Source organism: Manis pentadactyla (assembly GCF_030020395.1).
Source record: "Manis pentadactyla isolate mManPen7 chromosome 15 unlocalized genomic scaffold, mManPen7.hap1 SUPER_15_unloc_1, whole genome shotgun sequence".
Taxonomy (NCBI): Eukaryota; Metazoa; Chordata; class Mammalia; order Pholidota; family Manidae; genus Manis; species Manis pentadactyla.
In genome coordinates, this window is record NW_026644588.1 from 1354948 (window position 1) to 1372113 (window position 17166).

General features: G+C 47.7%; 1 long non-coding RNA gene across 2 annotated transcripts; it reads right to left on the reverse strand.

Moving 5' to 3' along the window:
• Positions 1-468: 468 nt before the first annotated feature.
• LOC130682263 (uncharacterized) lies at positions 469-16871 on the reverse strand. 2 transcript variants are annotated; one of them, XR_008995498.1, is made up of 3 exons: positions 16534-16871; positions 4768-7437; positions 469-4711 (listed from the first exon to the last, which is right to left on the reverse strand). It is a non-coding gene; the product is annotated as an uncharacterized LOC130682263 (long non-coding RNA). The 2 variants fall into 2 exon arrangements; XR_008995499.1 differs by having other exon boundaries at positions 469-4715.
• Between the last annotated feature and the right edge of the window lie 295 nt (positions 16872-17166).

Genomic DNA, 17166 nt, shown 5'->3' on the forward strand with positions numbered 1-17166 from the left:
AGCCCTCGCGGCGCCCAGGGCGCCTCCCCACCACCAGACACCTATACCCGCCAACAGCCGTCTGCCGCTGGCCCTGGCGGTTCCCAACCCGGAGCCAACGTCCGCTTCGTATCGCTTCCTGGGTCCGCCGTGGCCCTAGGTGTCCGCCGCTGTCGATTCGGCACCTGCGTGAGGGCTGAGGGGCTGGGCAGCCGCCGCGCTGGGCTCGAAGGAGGGGCGCCCCTGGCCAGCGTGGGTTCCGCGCCTGCACCCCGCTTCAGGGCCTGGTCTCGGCCCCGCTCCAGTTCACGCGCGTGCCCAGTAACTGCCGTCCGGGCTGCGCGAGGGTGCAGCCACTGCCTCTCCGTGTTGCCATGTGTGTGTTCTCCTGGGCGGTCAGTTTCGCGAGTGTGGGTTGCCCTGGGGCTGGGGTTCACCCCCCAGCCCCGTGATTGCAGGGGGGCCAATGTGGCTCCCGCCCGCCTCCCCCGTCGTTCTTTGCCTCAAAGACTGAGCCAGGCGTACCCAGGTGCGCATGGGCCTGTGGCTTTACCGTGTAGTGCCTCAGGCTTAGACTACCTGGCCCGGTGGCATGCTCCCCGGGGAGTGCCGCTCATTCGAACGTCCTATCAACTTCTGACGGTAGCTGCTGTGCCTGCCCTGGTGACAACGGGTGACAGTAATCAGGATTCAATTCCGCCTAGAAGTCGGAGAAACAATTTATCACATCTTACCACTCCTCACCTGGAGAGGTTGTGACGAAAAATAGGATTCTTCTGAAGTCCTGCAATTGGAATGAGACCCCTTTAATCAAGGATCCTTGGAGGGCAAATCTGATGCCAGCAGCTGCGGTAATTACAGCTCCAATAAGGTGTACGTTGCTACAGTGAGAAAGCTTGTAGTTTGACCCTGGGGGATGGTCTGCCACGATGTGGTCCCCTACCTGTCCCTTGTCCTCGTCTCTTGGTGTCCTCGTGTTTTTGTGGCTTGTCCTTGTGGCCTTGTAAGCATTTACTTTGGAAACTATTCAAAAGCAGGCCCTCGTTGCCTGGATACTGCAGCCGGAAGTGATGGAAGGGGGGACTGCCGTTCAAATTTGTTGGTTTGGGAGTGATAAAGCCATGATTAAGAGGTGATGGTTATCGCTTTGGTATTTTGCACCTACTGGTGAAAGACTTGGACTTGCGCAATACGTGGGGGAATTGAAAGCATTTGCTGAGAATGTTTTTGTTAATCACAGCCCAAAGTAGGAGATTGGAGATGACTACAAGATGCCCCAGTTCTAGCCATAAACGATGCCGACTGCTGAGGGCATTCCCACGCGGTGGTCATGGCACTTGGTGGAGAGAAGGTTGGTTACTTCCGGTAACTAATGAAACTGGCCTGTGCAGTTCTGTGTTCCTTGCATGGCCGATGTCCCCCTGCCTCTTGAGGCACGACTGCTGTGCAGCTAACCGAGGATGAACGACACCGGGTCTGAGACGATGCCCTCCGAGGTCTCGGGCTGCTGCGCCTCGCGGACTGGCTGAGTGTGTGGGTGCCTTCCCTACCGGCAGGCGCGGGTAACCGCTGACCCCATTCCCGATGGGGCTTGCAGTGCTCCAGTGTGTGCCTGTGAGTCGTTGCGTTTTTGTACACACTGCGCCATCACTGCTGCTGGTTGGATGGCTCAGCGAGGCCCTTGGATCGCCTCCGGCTGGCCCAAGTCGTTGGAGAGGGACGGTGGAGGTTGGCGGAAGGAAGTAGGGAGTCCCAGCAAGGCTGCTGCTGGGGAAGGATCGGTTCAGGAGAGCGTGCGGGGCGGGCAGTGCGGGCCCTGGTCGAGAGAGGCGAGCGCGCGGGAGGGGTGTGACGCCCGGAGGAGGGGGGCAAGGTCACGGGGTCCCCTCGCCCTCCCTCCCATCCAGCGCCTCCCCCCCAGAGGGCGTGCCGGGAGTGCGGGGCCTTGCCCCGCCTCTACCTGGGGGGGTGCTGCGCTGTGGGGCCCATTGGAGTCGCGTGCTGGGCCTTCGGAGCCTCGGCTCTCACGGGGTGTGCACTCCCTGGGCGGTTCTCAGTGGTCCGCCAACCCGTCTCCCCGCCCTCCCTGCCTCGAGCGTCACCGGGTTCGGGTGCCAGATGCTTGGGAAAGCAAAGCAACTGATGGGTCCAAGTATGCGGTGGAGAACGGCCCCGGCGCCAACGCCATGGGGGGCTAGGCGACGCTGCCATGGGCCTGGGTGGTCTCGTGCCCTAGGCGGCGACCCTGGAACGGAGGCTGCGGATTTGCTGTCGGGCCCCTTCCCCACCCCTGCTGCTGGAGCGTGAGGTCCACTTTCCCCACCTGCTCGTCAGCAAGAAGCGCTGTGCCAGCGTGTTCTCCCGGCCACACGCCCGCGACCGCGTGGACCGCAAGGGCCTGGAGGCCGCGCGCAGAGACCAGTGACCCCCAGCGGCCAGCCTCGTCCCGTCTCGCTGCACCGCCGGCTCGTCGCCCGAGATCCCGAGGGCGCAGCGGCCCACGCGAAGGACGCCACCCGCCCGCGCCCCTCTGGCCGCCGTAGTCCATCCGTGGTGAGGGGCCTGGGCTACGATGCTGCCGGAGGGCTGGACGCGCGGAGCCTGCGCGGCGCAGGCGGATGGGGTGGCAGCGTCCGGTGGACGAGGCCCGCCTCGCGGCAGCGGCCGTAATCCGGGGGCCGTTCCGCCCCCTCCCGCAGGCGCCTAGTGCGTCCCGGGGGTGGGGGCGGTTGGCCCCGCGGAGAGCCGCGAGGCCGGGGCTCCCAGCCGCATGCACCGCGGGGGCCACCCAGGGCTGTGCGTCCGCGCGGGGCTCCTTGTCTCGGGTAGGTGGGTGCCCTGGGCAACGGCGAAAACGGTGGCGTGTCTCCGCTTCCCTCACGGGGCTGTGGCGGGCGCCCTGCCGGCAAACCTTCCGGCTCCTCGGGGGAGGTAGTAAAACCCGGCCCTTCGCGGGGGCTGGTCGGCTTCGCCGCTGATCGGGAAAACAGCCGGGCGAATCTAAGGGGCGTTGCAGGCCTGTGGCCATCGGTACCCTGAGGGCCCCTGGGCCTCGTTCTAACCTGGGCTCCGCCTACCTGAACCCCGCTGGGCGGTTAATCCTGCACCACCCCGTTGTGCCTCGCGGCTGTGTGGCGCGGGTCCCTCCCTTGCTGGGCCCATTCTGCCCCCGGGCTGGTCCCAGCGGTCAACGGTTGTCCAGGAGGCTGCCTGTCCGCTGTGCCCATTTTCCGAAGCGCGTACACGTTGCCCCTGCTCACGCTGAGCGCCCACATCCTGCCCGCTCCACGGAAGCCGACTTGCAGGAAAGAAGGAAACTTTTTGGCTGTTAGTCTGGCCTTTATGAGCCATAAAGTTTATGGAGACGTTGGGAATAATTTTCCATGTAGCTAATGCATAATCTAAAACCGACGCGGAAGCAGCCACTGGAAGGGCTTTTTAAGAGTCCTGTGCCACCTCTTTGAAAAGCGGGTGTCGAGGAAGGTGAGCGCTCCCAGATGCCAGGAGGGGTGGATTTAGGCGTCAGGTTCTAATTGCAACTAACCTACCTGTCAGATAAGAGAGATTCTATTCCTTTGGAGACAGGACCCCACCTCAAATCACCAGTTAGGTTTAGGGTAAACTGTGTAACAAAGGAAAAGGTGAGATTTCTCTCGTCTCTACGCTGTCTCCAATGTATTGCGTTGGGATGTCCATCACATTGTTTTCGTGCTAATTCAATAGCTTTTCTACATTTGTGGAGATTCCCCAACAGTGGTCAACATAATATACATTATCCGAGAGAATCAAGTTATTTTTAATCTAGAATGCGTCAAATTGTGTATAATAGGTAAATGGCCAAGTTATAGAGGTAAAACTTTATTTTAAATAGAAATACCATTTGACCCAGTCATTACACTCTTAGGAATTTACCCGAAGAAAACAAGACCCCAGATTCAAAAAGACATATGCACCATCCGTTTATTGCGATTCAGGGTTCTGAGCCATGTACTTGCAGGTGCCCTTACAGTACGTGGCAGAGGGAGGCAGTATTTGCAGAGGAGGCTGATTTTAATGACCCGCAAAGCAAGATGCTACACTGTTGGGCTTTAATGACTGGGAACCATACTCCAGCCCACTGCAACTGACCAAAGCTCTGGGAAAGGACTTCACTCATGTGCCCCCTGCCGCGGCAGTAATTTGTGTGCAGCAGCTATATAAAGTTAAGGCAGGTTTTCTGTAGGTAACAGGAGGTGTGACCCTAATTTTTAATGAAAAAAGTACTGCCGTTTTTTTGAAAATTGTTTTGTAGAAGTTAAATGACATTGATACAGGGGGTTTATGTGTAAGGGGGTGGTGGTGAGAGAACACATCTAATTAGGTATATGATGAAAAAATATAGGAGCTGGGTTCCTGGCATTTCCAATGCATTCCTTTTGAAGGGGGATGAGTCATACAAATGACACAAAAGAACTTTTGGTTTTGTCATCAAACCGTGCACCTTATTTTAAAGTGAGGTATATACAAAGGTAGTCTTAGTTCTTCAATCCCCAAGACCAGCTCAGGTTTTCACGAGAACTCTCAGAACTGAGCAAAGTTCTATTGTGAGGACACAGGCTGGACAATGTCTGGGCAGAGGCCAGGAGAGCTCATGTCAGCTTCCTTCTCGGCAGTGCGACATGGTGCAGGAAGCACAGATGACCAAGGCAGTGAGACCCAAGCCTTGGTCGTCTCTCTCTCTCTCTCTCTCTCTCTCTCTCTCTCTCTCTCTATATATATATATATATATATATATATATATATATATACAAGGAGCCTCTTGTGTGGCAGATCCACCATAAATGATAGTTAGCAGGAAACCATCTAGCCCAAAGCCCCCTCGGGCACGAAAGAGGCAGAATGCTTTAAGGGCTTATCTCCCAAGGAGCCAGGCAGGTGCCAAGCCATTCTTTCAGATGTTCAAACATTAGACAACTTTGGCATTTTTTTTACTTAACTCTTCATTGCACAGTAAACTCAAAGTCGTTTCTTTCATAATTATTTTACTAATTCCTGTGTTCCTCAGGTTATAATGGTGTTGTCACGACCTCTTGCACACACATCTCTTTCCGAATTCACATTTGATGACTTAATCATGTTCTCTGTGGGGAAATTGGCCACAGTTCAAGTATTTAATGAGGGGGAAATGGGAAACAATAGTACAAACAAAGGTGTTTTTATTAACTGTCTACACCTTAAAGTCATGGGGAATTTTAATAGAGACTAAAGTTATGTTGTGGCCTATGTTTCTATTACAGTACAATCTAGTCTTACAGTCATAGGTGCTAGTTGAACCTGAACACCAAAAACCCCAACCCTTTAAAAAATGTGAGTGGTTAGTCGATTAGAGGAACAAAAGGTGTTTTATGGGAATTAAAAGTACATCTTTATTTTTTGGATGATTCTCAATAAACTATGTACCCACAAAAGGTGAGTAAAAAAATACAGTAAACAGACTAAGATTCCAATTACCAAGAGTCCAGAAAGCACCAACTGAATATTGAAAAAGTAATCAAATGCCCTGGGAGTTCAGGGAGGAAGGGCCACAAATACAAGAATGGGTACTGGAATTACAACGTTAAAATTGCGAAGCTGCATGTGAAAAATTATAAAGCAATCTTGCCTTTTAACTCTGGAGGGGAGGGAGGCCCTGCTGCACCGAACAGTGAGCACTGCTAACAGGAAGGGTTTCCATTTCAGTTACCAGGAGCTCTGTTAGTCGCGAAAATCACATGTCTGGATTATGTGTTTCCACTCTCAGTCCCCAATTGGCATGCCACTGGAGGTGTAAGAGCTTAACCTTTACGCTTGCCAGGGTGTGAGAATTTTGACAAAAGGCTTTATCCTAAACAGTCATTGGGACGTTTCTGGATGCAAATTGAGGACAGACATCCCCCTCTGGTGTCAGGCCCCCTAGCTGATGCCCAGAGGAATCAGTGACACCAGCTGGCTTATATGCCCTCTCTAAAACAGCGGTGGTTCTTACAACAATCCTCTCAGGGGGACCCTCTGGGTCCACAAATTGGCTTCCATTAGATAAAAAACCCTGCAGTCTAGCTCCAGCAAACCTTGGTGACTTCTCTGCCACGATCTCTCACTGAGGTGAGGCCTGAGTTTGTTCACTTCTTTATCCTTGCAGAGTCCACCTGTTTTCAACATTACCAGCTGACTAGAAACCCCAAGATAAAAATGGCTTAAATGATTAATGTTCTTATTGCACAAACCACCCCAAACTGAGCCAAATACTTCCTACAAAGGTTGACTTGGAGGCTAATAAAATCATGAGCAACTCATGAAACCAAAGTGGCTGTGGAAGGTTAGAACCTCAGCAAAATGCAGGCTGGGCTCTTGGTCAGAAGGCTTGTTAGGTGCCCATCCTAGTCCTACGGGGCCAGTCAGATGGGAGAGAACGACAGCACCCCAGGGCTGACGGCAGGGGACAGCCAGCAGAGCTTATACTGAGCGGGGGAGGTGGCATCTATCGCAGAAAGCCTGCTGCCATGTAAGGCGGGCTGACTGAGCAGGTTCAGTACAGTGTAGTTCTAGAAGCTTCCTGAGAAACCTGTGCTCACAATCTCTAACTAGGACTGCATGGTGTCAACTTCAAGTTGATGCCCCTCTCGGGTTGTGTCAAACATACAGCTCGTGGCCTGCCTGCATCAGTCTGTGAGGGCCAGTGAGGCCTTCTCCAGGGCGAACTTCAGCTAAGAGTTCAGGCCTTGGACTGAAGGCTTTCCCCCCAGTCACTGCACTCATGAGGCCACATGCTCTAGCGTGACCTTTCTCCACATTCAATGTGCTCACCTACTAGCGTGAATTCTCTGGTGTTCAGGGAGGCCAAAGCTCTGACTGAAACAACCGCCTACATCCCCTGCACTGTGCGTGCCCCAGCGTGGACTCCGGTGGTTTGAGAACGGGAGCTTTAGGCCACAGACCACACCCACTGATGCCGGCTGCTGCTGGACAGTAGGTTTGTTGCAGCTGAAGGTTTTCCAACATTCGTTGCACTCATAGGGCCTCTTTCTCCAGTGTGGACCCTGGTGCTGAGAAGTCTACGTGACAAGGCTTCCCTCATTCACTGCGCCTGATCCAAAGCGACAGTCCCGCACCCTCAGCTGTGCACAGGCCGGTGCTGGAGGGCCACGGCGGAAAGCCGCCTCCTGGCAGGGGAAGGGCTCCTCTGACACACTGACTGGGCAGCTCTGCATGCAGGAGGCATGTCCCACCCTTTCTGAAGAGTTTCTCTCCGCGGGGCTGCTCCCGGTAACCTGTGAGATTCCCCATACGCTCCACACAGCTTCTGCCCAGGGTTCGCTGGTGCAGGTCCTCAGCTAAGATGCAAGTCATCTTCTGTGCCCAGTCTACCCATCTCCCAGAAACAGGCCTTCTGGGTAGACAGATACTCCCATGGCATATCCTGCTCAGAAGGTGGCTCATCTGCTCCATGCCAGCAACCTGAAAGCAGAGAAAAATGCCGGTGAACTTCTATGCAGACTACCGTAGGAGGAGGCAGCCTCAGCATAAAGGGTGTGTCTGACACACCAAGGAAAACAATAGATGCCTGGCAGCACGCTGAGGGAGGGAATGGGGCTGTGCCGAGTACCACAGAACAGGGAGGTCACCAGGCAAGGAGATGCAGGGTCCAGGGGCCTGCCGGACCCACATGTACAGGGTGGAAGGGTGCGCCCGAGCCAAGAAAATCCAACAAAATACTGGCACTGAGAACTGGTGTTCAAGAACTATTTTAAGGATAGGTATAGATTTCACGACACATTAAGTATGTAGGTCACACTGGAGAGAGGAGCAGGGAACCGTCAGTGGTGGAAGCCAGGTCACTTCTAAGAGTGGAAATGATGTGAGCAAAATGACAGGGTGGGGAGGACGGAAATGAGATACACAGCAAGGGGCATTTGCATTAAAAACAGTATTGGACATAAGACATGGTCCTGCTGATCTTAACCCAACATCACATGGTCCCTCATGACAACCCCCAGGGGCCAGTCCTCCCCAGCTCCAGGGGCACTACACGGGACCCCAGGACCTCGAGATGCCAGGTCTAAGACACCAACCCCGAAACAACCTCGGGAAATAATATCCTATAAATAATGACCAGGACCGTGCTGGGCTCCTGCAACCCCAGGAGCCCCAGGAGATGTCATCCAGGAGGCGCGGAAGCTGCAGCAGAGGGGCGTGGTTCCTAAGGAGCTGCCAAGGCACATGGCACCCACCGGCCTAAATTCTTAGTCTCTTTTACCTGTAAAACCTTCCAGCGCTGGTATTGTATAGGGGCTTACAGTACTTACACAGGAGGTATAGTATACACCACACCGTAGGCACCCAGGAAAATGGGGAGGCAGAGCAGCCCCGGATGCTGGGGCTGCAAGAGAGCCTTACTCAGGGACTGCAACAAGTGCAGGGAGTCTCTGGGCTTCATCCCCTGGGAGAGGTACACAGCCGCATCATCAAAGGTCAGAGAGGCCTGGGATGATGGGGGACAGTTATGCCCCCAAAAGTGGCCTCTCTCCTGGGGACCCCACAGGTTACAACACTCCTGTGCCCTTCATCACTGGGTTTAACCCTCAGCAACAATGGAGGGTGGGGCAGATATCACCTAAGCTCCAAGCCTGGCATGCAGAGCCCCATCCCTCCTGCAGGACAGCCTCAGGGAGCCCTGCATCATGTCTCCCAGATACAACCTTTCTCAAAGTCCTACTCATTGGTCCCTATCTTCATCATATATTTGGCCCATAAAACTGGTATTTCTCTGGTCTCACACACCCTCTGCATATGGCATCCAGAGCGTGTTTGGCAAGTGGACCAGGCCCCACTTCGCCCCCATACACCTCCAACTTAGTCCTGCTCAGAAGGCGTCCGTCCCACCTGGCCTTGTTTCTAGCTTCAACCTTAGTCACCCAAAACCCAGAACAGTGACTGGCAGCAGCCTAGCTTCATATTCCCCTCACCTCCAGTGCTTGTTGCCTCTGCGTCTATGTCCCATGGTTACTGCCCTGTGAAACCTTGCCGCTCGCTGCAACCATCCCTGACACCACTGTTATTTCTTGTCCGTCTTTTTATACACCAGATGCCACATTTTCTAATGTCTCCATCCTGAAGCCCTCCCTAGACATGCAGGCGCAGCTGGCCTCTCATGAACTACACTTGAGAGAGTCTCCAGAACATAGACTACTCAACACAGCCCAAAACGGAAATCCTAACAGTCTCACTGAACAAGTACCCTGTAGTAAGAAAACTGGTCAGTCCCACTTTAAAAACAAACCCAGAAGCCCAATATTTCTCCTGCCTCCACATCTACTATGTCCAACTGGATGATGCAGTGACCTCCTTAGCGGTCTTTTCTGTCTCTAGCCTATTGTTCTGAACTCTGCAGCCAGGGCGTAACCTGTTAGAAAAGACCTGAGTCACATCACTTTTTTCCTGCTCCAAAAACTCCATAGCTGCCACAAAGAAAACAAAAAGACGGACAGAACACCTGGATGCAAATAACACCCTTCTAAATAACAATGAACAAATTAAAACAGAAATCAAGTTCAACAGCCCATGGGACACAGCAAAGGCCTACGAGGAAAGTATGTAGCAACAGGCTTACCACAAGAAATCCAAAATGAACAGTCAAAAATCACAAAGAAGCTAGAAAAAGAATAAATGAAAACCCAAAGTCAGTTGCAGTAGGGAACATAATAAAGAGCAGAGCAGAAATAAAGAAAAATAAAGCAACAGAAAAAAATCAATGAAACCAGTTGTAGGAACTGTGGGAACTACAAACGAGTTGGGACCCTGAGACATGGGGCGAGAAGCAGTTTTATTGGTGTCAGCACTGGCTCAGCAGACTCATACCTACAGGTTGAGCCCGAGCACAATGGGGCCGTGTCTTCTATACCTTTACTACAGGGTTAAAGAAAAACAGCTTTTCCTTATGTTGTGGGTTAACTGGTTACAGAGTCAGGATGAGATATATCATTGGCATCTCTATACTGTACCCCAACAATGCCACGATGCTGGGAGAGCCCCCTGCTTCCTGGGTTAAAAAACTTCATCCTTTTCTTGGGCTTCCTACCTCATCAGGCCATGGTTCTTTGAGAAAAACATTTGAAGGAGAGCTAAATACCCATTTCTTAAAGCATTGCAAAAAGTAAAAGAGGAGGGAATGCTTCCAAAGATATTACAAAAAAGAAAATTACAGGCCAAATACTCTGATGAACATAGATGCAAAAGTCCTCAACAAGAAAGGGGGCATTACGATTAACATGTATAGTGTGGGGGGGGGGGGCATGGGGAGGGCTGTACAACACAGAGAAGACAAGTAGTGATTTTACAGCATCATACTATGTTGATGGACAGTGACTGTGAATGGGTATGTGGGGGGCATTTGGTGAAGGGGGGAGCCTAGTAAACATAATGTCCTTCATGTAATTGTAGATTAATGATACCAAAATAAAATTAAAAAAAAAAAAGAAAAGACAACTCATAGAGTGGGAGAAAACACTTGCAAATCATATTTGATAAGGGATTTGTATCTAGAATACCTATAGAATTCTAACAATTCAACAGTAAAAAGACAACTCATTAAAAAAATTGACAAAGCATTTGAATAGACATTCCTCCAAAGAAGATATACAAATAGCCAATAAGCACATGAAAATATGCTAGACATCATTAATCATTAGGGAAATGCAAATCAAAACCACAATGAGATACTACTTTACACCCACTAAGATGGCTAAAAAACAGACAACAGCAAGTGTAACTGAAGATACGGAGAAATGGGTATACTCATATACTGCTGGTGGGAATGAAAAATGGAGGAGCTGCTGTGCAAAATGGTTAGGCAGTTCTTCAAAAAGTTAAACATATAGTTACCATATGATTTAGCAATTCTATTCCTAAGTATGTACCAAACAGCTGATATCATATGTACACACAAAAACTTGCTTATGTTCATAGTAGCATTATTCTTAATAGTTAACATGTGGAAACAACCCAAATGTCCATCAACTGGTGAACAGATTACAAAATTTGGTATATCCATTCAATGGAATATTATTTGATCATACAATAGAATGAAGTTATGATACATTACACAACATAGATGAACCTTGAAAACATGCTAAGTGAAAGCCAGACACAAAAGGCTACATATTGTATGATTACCCAAAATGTCCAAAAGAGCAAATCCATATATTTAGTAAGGATATTAGTAGTTTCCAGGAGCTAAGGAGGGAGAAAAAGGGGGAATGACTACTAATGGGTATGGATAATGGTGAAGACTGTACAACTTTATGAATATACTGAAAACCACTGAACCATAAATCAAAAATGGGATAAAGATATGTACTCTGCCTTCACCAAATCATCAAATGTAAATAAGTGCGCTCTGCAAAATTATTTTAAAAAAAGAAAAAGTAAAAGCCCCTTTCACAGAAAAAAAAAAAAAAAAGTCCTCAACAAAATATCAGTAAACCAAAAAGATCAAGTGGGATTTGAATGCAAGGAAGGTTACAATATTTGAAAATCCATCAACATCACACACCACATCAACAAAAAGGACAAAAAGCATTTGACAAAATTCAACATGCATTCATGATAAAAACTCTTAACAAGTGTTGGGAGCAAACCTGTGGGCCTTTAGGCAGGCTTGGTTACGAAAGCCCCACCCTTAAAACCTCCCTCCCTAGGGCCCCCACCCACAAGATGGCAAACTCCCTGCTTCTCTTCCGGGTCCTCCGCTCCCGCCGGCGCCACCTAAGGCCCAATCACCTTTTGACCCACCCCTTCCTCGCTACCTGTATAAATTGAGCCTGCAAACAATAAACTGTGTCAGCTTGATCAGATATCCTGTCTTGCTGTCCATTCTTTGTGTCCCTTGCCCCTTCATTCTCTCCTCCAGGTCGTCGACCCCCGTTGACTGTCCTGTGGGTCGGGACAAACAAGGGTGTAGAGGGCAAGTATTTCAACATAATAAAGTCCATATACAACAAACCCACAGCCAACAATCATACTTAACAGTGAAAACAACCCTCACCATTTTTATTCAAATCCTAGCCACAAAAGTCAGACAACACAAAGAGATAAAAGGCATCCAAAGAGGTAAGGAAGAATTTAAACTCTATTTGCAGATGGCAGATTTACACATAACCCTACAAACTCCACCAAAAAAACCACAACTAGCATAACTGAATTCAGTAAAGTTGCAGGATACAAAATTAATACACAGAACATGTGGCATTCCTATACACTAATGATGAATTAGCAGAGAGAAATCAGGAAAACAATTCCATTCACAACTGCATCAAAAAGAATAAAATACCTAGGAATAAACCTAACCAAAGAAGTGAAAGACCTATACCCTGTCATTAGAAAAACTAAAGAAGACATCCCGTGCTCATGGATAGGAAGAATTAATATTGTCAAAATAGCCATCCTGCCTAAAGCAATCTACAGATTCAATGCAATCTCTATAAAAATACCAACAGAATTCTTCAACTGTTGGATTCTCCCAGAGGAGGACGCCGCCCCAAATCACTCACGGAAGGCGTCTCTTGATGCAACAAGCAAGAGGAATTTATTCAGAGGCCAGCTAGCTGGGGTCCATGCGTTAGCCTGACGCAGCGGGTCTCAACAAGGACCCCGAACACACAAAGCCAGAAGTTTTTATAGCATTTTCAAAGGGGCAGTATTTTCTACAGTCACAATACAGTGTTTTTCCATAGACACATAAATTTTCGGCTGACGCCACATCCTGGGGGTCTGGTTAGATAAAATCACTTTCGGAATGTTTAGGGTGGTTCTAAGCAAGATAAGCTTAACTGATTGAGGTTAGCTAACTAAAGGTCACTACAATTAACACTGGCTGACTAACTTGTTTTTCAAAGTTCTAGTAATTTTTCTCCTTCTAGGTTAGAAAATGGTGTTTGAGCCTTTAAGATGGCTGTGCTTATGCTAACTTTTGATTCTTCAGGTTCTACACAACGAACTAGAACAAATAGTTCTAAAATTCATATGGAACCACAAAAGACCCCAAACAGCCAAAGCAACCCTGAGAAGAATAAAGCAGGGGGGGATCATGCTCCCCAACTTCAAGCTCTACTACAAAGGCATGGTAATCAAGACAATTTGGTACTGGCACAAGAACAGACCCACAGACCAGTGGAACAGAAAAGAGAGCCCAGATATAAACCCAAGCATATATGGTGAATTAATATATGATAAAGGAGTCATAGACATACAATGGGGAAAGGACAGCCTCTTCAACAGCTGGTGTTGGCAAAACTGGACAGCTACATGTCAGAGAATGAAACTGGATCATTGTCTAATTCCATATACAAAAGTAAACTCGAAATGGGTCAAAGATATGAATGTAAGCCATGCAACCATAAAAACTCTTAGAAGAAAACATAGGCAAAAATCTCTTGAATAGAAGAAACATGAGCACCTTTTACCTGAACACATCTCCTTGGGCAAGGGAAATAAAAGCAAAAATGAATTAATGGGACTACATCAAGCTAAAAACCTTCTGTACAGCAAAGGACACCATCAACAGAACAAAAAGGCATCCTTACGGTATGGGAGAGTATTTTGTAAATGACATATCTGACAAGGGATTAACATCCAAAATATATGAAGAACTCACACGCTTCAATGACCAAAAAGCAAATAGCCCTATTAAAAAATGGGTGGAGGATATGAAGACACTTCTCCAAAGAAGAAATTCAGATGGCCAACAGGCACATGAAAAGATGCTAATTATCAGGGAAATGCAAATTATAACCACAATGAGATATCACTTCACACCAGTTAGGATGGTCAACATAGAAAAGACAAAGAACAACAAATGCTGGCGAGGATGCAGAAAAAGGGGAACCCTCCTACACTGCTGGTGGGAATGTAAAATAGTTCAACCATTGTGGAAAGCAATATGGAAGTTCCTCAAAAAACTAAAAATAGAAATACCATTTGACCCAGGAATTCCACTCCTAGGAATTTACCCAAAGAAAACAACTTCTCGGATTCAAAAAGACATATGCACCCTTATATTATTGCAGCACTATTTACAATAGCCATATGGAAGCAACCTAAGTAAGTGTCCATCAGTAGATGAATGGATAAATAAGATGTCATACATAATACACAATGGAATATTATTCAGCCATAATAAAAAGAAACAAATCCTACCATTTGCAGCAACACGGATGGAGCTAGAGGGTATTATGCCCAGTGAAATAAGTCAGGCAGAGAAAGACAAATACCAAATGATTTCCCTCATTTGTGGAGTATAACAACGAAGCAAAAGTGAAGGAACAAAACAGCAGCAGACTCACAGACTCCAAGAAGGGACTAGGGGTTATCAAAGGGGAGGGGTTGGGAAAGGAGGGAGAAGGGCATTAATGGGAATTTTGATTAGCACTAACAATATAGGTAGGTCACGGGGAAGGCAGTACAGCATGGAGAAGACAAGTAATGACTACAGCATCTTACTACACTGGTAGACAGTGACTCCCTGGAGTGTGGGAGGGGGTACTTCATAATATGGGTGAATGCTGAAACTACAATGGTGCTCAGGTGAAACCTTCATAAATTAAAAAAAAATTGAAATGCCTATAAAAAATGTTTTCCTGAGTTTAGCAACAATCCTAAACATTTACATGGCAATATTTGGGACCATGAACACTTTCTTAACTATCTATAATAATAAAAATATATATTCCCATTTTCTCTATGGAAACAATTACAGAACTGTCCCAAGATAGAGGTAATCAAAGAGTATGCAGCCAATAATACAGAAGAAAAGTACAATAGAGGTGAATTGGGCTGTAAATTTTTTAAATGTTATATTATTTTTCTGGGAAAAAATGGGCAGATCATACCTTGATTATATGAAAAATGAGAGAGTGAGAAAACCCAAACCCTACCTAGTGAAGATGAAAGACTTCTCAAGAAAAAAGGGTGCAGGATTATAAACAGAATGTTTACAGTGCTAAAAGACTCAGAATAAAGAAAAACCTTGGCACATGCCTTAGAAATGTTTCCACATAATGAATACCAGGATGAACAGGTTGGAAAATATTCCAATAAGAGAAGATACCAAGTCAGCGAGGTCAGCAAATAAGTATGGAGAGAGTAAGAAAATGTGTTTTTCATTCATAAAAATATTTTTCACCCGCCCCTCTCCCAATCTTCATTCTTGACAGTATTAACTGCTGTTGCTGCAGTACAAATGACTATGAGAGTTTGCTACAATAGTTTTTTGAGTAGGGAGAAGTTAGTAAGATTCAAGTGTAAAAACCCCTAGTACTTTGGATTGGAGAAAAAGCCATTTCTGAAAAACCACAAGGTTATAAGTGAAGAGTAAACAAAAATCTTTTTAAAGTACAATATGAGAGCATTCACTCTAAGAGTAATTATGAGATTATAAAGCTAGATAAAGAAGCAGAGTGCTATTAGTACAGTCGCATAGAACTAGGGTTAAACTACAGAGCTTGCTTTATGGCTGCAGTGGTGTTACAGAGAATTAAAAAGGCAGCTTTTAAATTGGGGGTAAAATACAAATTTACACCTCTGTTAATGGACAAAAAATCACATCTCTTACAAGTTATAAGAAAGTACCAATAACAGCACAGATTACTCAAACCAAAGACAAGCATAGCAATAAAGACATGTAAGATATACAATAAATCCAACTACAGTAAAGATAAAGGGCTCCCATTATCATAAGAACTGCAAAGGCAAGCCACACAATTGAAAACAGGCTGATGAAACCACTTGTTAAAAAAAGTTGATATATAGGATAAGTAAATGATTTAAAAACACAAACCCGATTACTTGTTCGTACATGGCAAACAAAACACTTTAGAAAATGGTAATCAGAAAAAAACGCAAAACTCATATATTGCAAAAATTCGGTAAGGCTGACACACATCGCTGTGTTAAACTGCAGAAATGAGTAAATATCGTAAGCTACTACTGAGTGTACAGACTGGTAAAATTTTGCAAAATTAGTATTACATTATAAAATACATTAAGCCTTTGACTACTTGGGAAAAAAATTCCTATCTTTAATATACACGATAGACAACTGCGTGCTTATACACCCCAGAACACATGGCAGCTACAGAAGCAATGTTAGTAAGTGCGGAAAACATGCGCAAAAACAGACATTTCACTCCTATTCATACCACAGAATACCATCGCAAAAATGAAAGTGAATGAAATGGATAGACACGAAATGGGTAAAAGCACGACATACTGTGCAAACGAAGTAAAAACATCATAATCCTTATGATTCCATTAATGTAAAGTTTAAAAACAGGCGGAACCAAATTACGTTTGTCGAGTATCTCCCACTCAATTGCACATTCTAAGTTCTCTGCACTTTCCTTCATATATTTCACAATTTGTAAGACCAAAATGACTGGGGTAAATATAAATAAATGCGAGACTTACATTAAGAGGACATGCAAAACAACAAAAGTATGAGGCTTGGAAGCCGAATAAGAAGAGCTGTGTGAGGGCCCGCAGGACCCAGCCCTTTACCTCAAACGGAGCCGCCGGGGTCAGTGGGCGGGGCGGGGAAGGGAGCAGAGGTACCAGGCTCCGTGTCCGCAGGCCGGCCCAGTAGCAGAGCAAGCCCGAGTGATGCCCGCTGGGCCCGCCACGAGCCTCTGACCCGCCTCAGAGCAGCGGGCACGGCGGTCTCCTGCCCAGGCCCGCCCAGGACTCCGACGTCTGCCGCACGCCGCCTTCCCAAGTTTACAAAATGCCGCCGGAAGACGCCGCAGGAAGGCCCGCCCAGGCGCCGTCGTCTCGCCCGGAAATGCCTCTGCTGAGCCCTCATTGGCCCAGTGCTGCCGGCGCAATGCCTTCCGGGTAACGTAGTTCTGACGCCCGCGGGCCCTGGCGCGGGGCGCTGCTCCTCATCCCCAGGACTGGCCGAGCCGGAAGGTGAGGGGCGCTGCGGCAGGACTCGACGCTCTGAGGACGGGGCACCGCTTCACGCTTCTTAAAGGGAAATCATCCAGATTGCTGTGGACTGTCGTACCCCAAAGCCACAAAACCAAATGGGCACGAGTACCATATTGTCACTCAGACGCCACGTGCGTCTACTCGTAGCTGGGATCTGATATTCTTATTGCTCTTCAAATACTTGTAAACTGA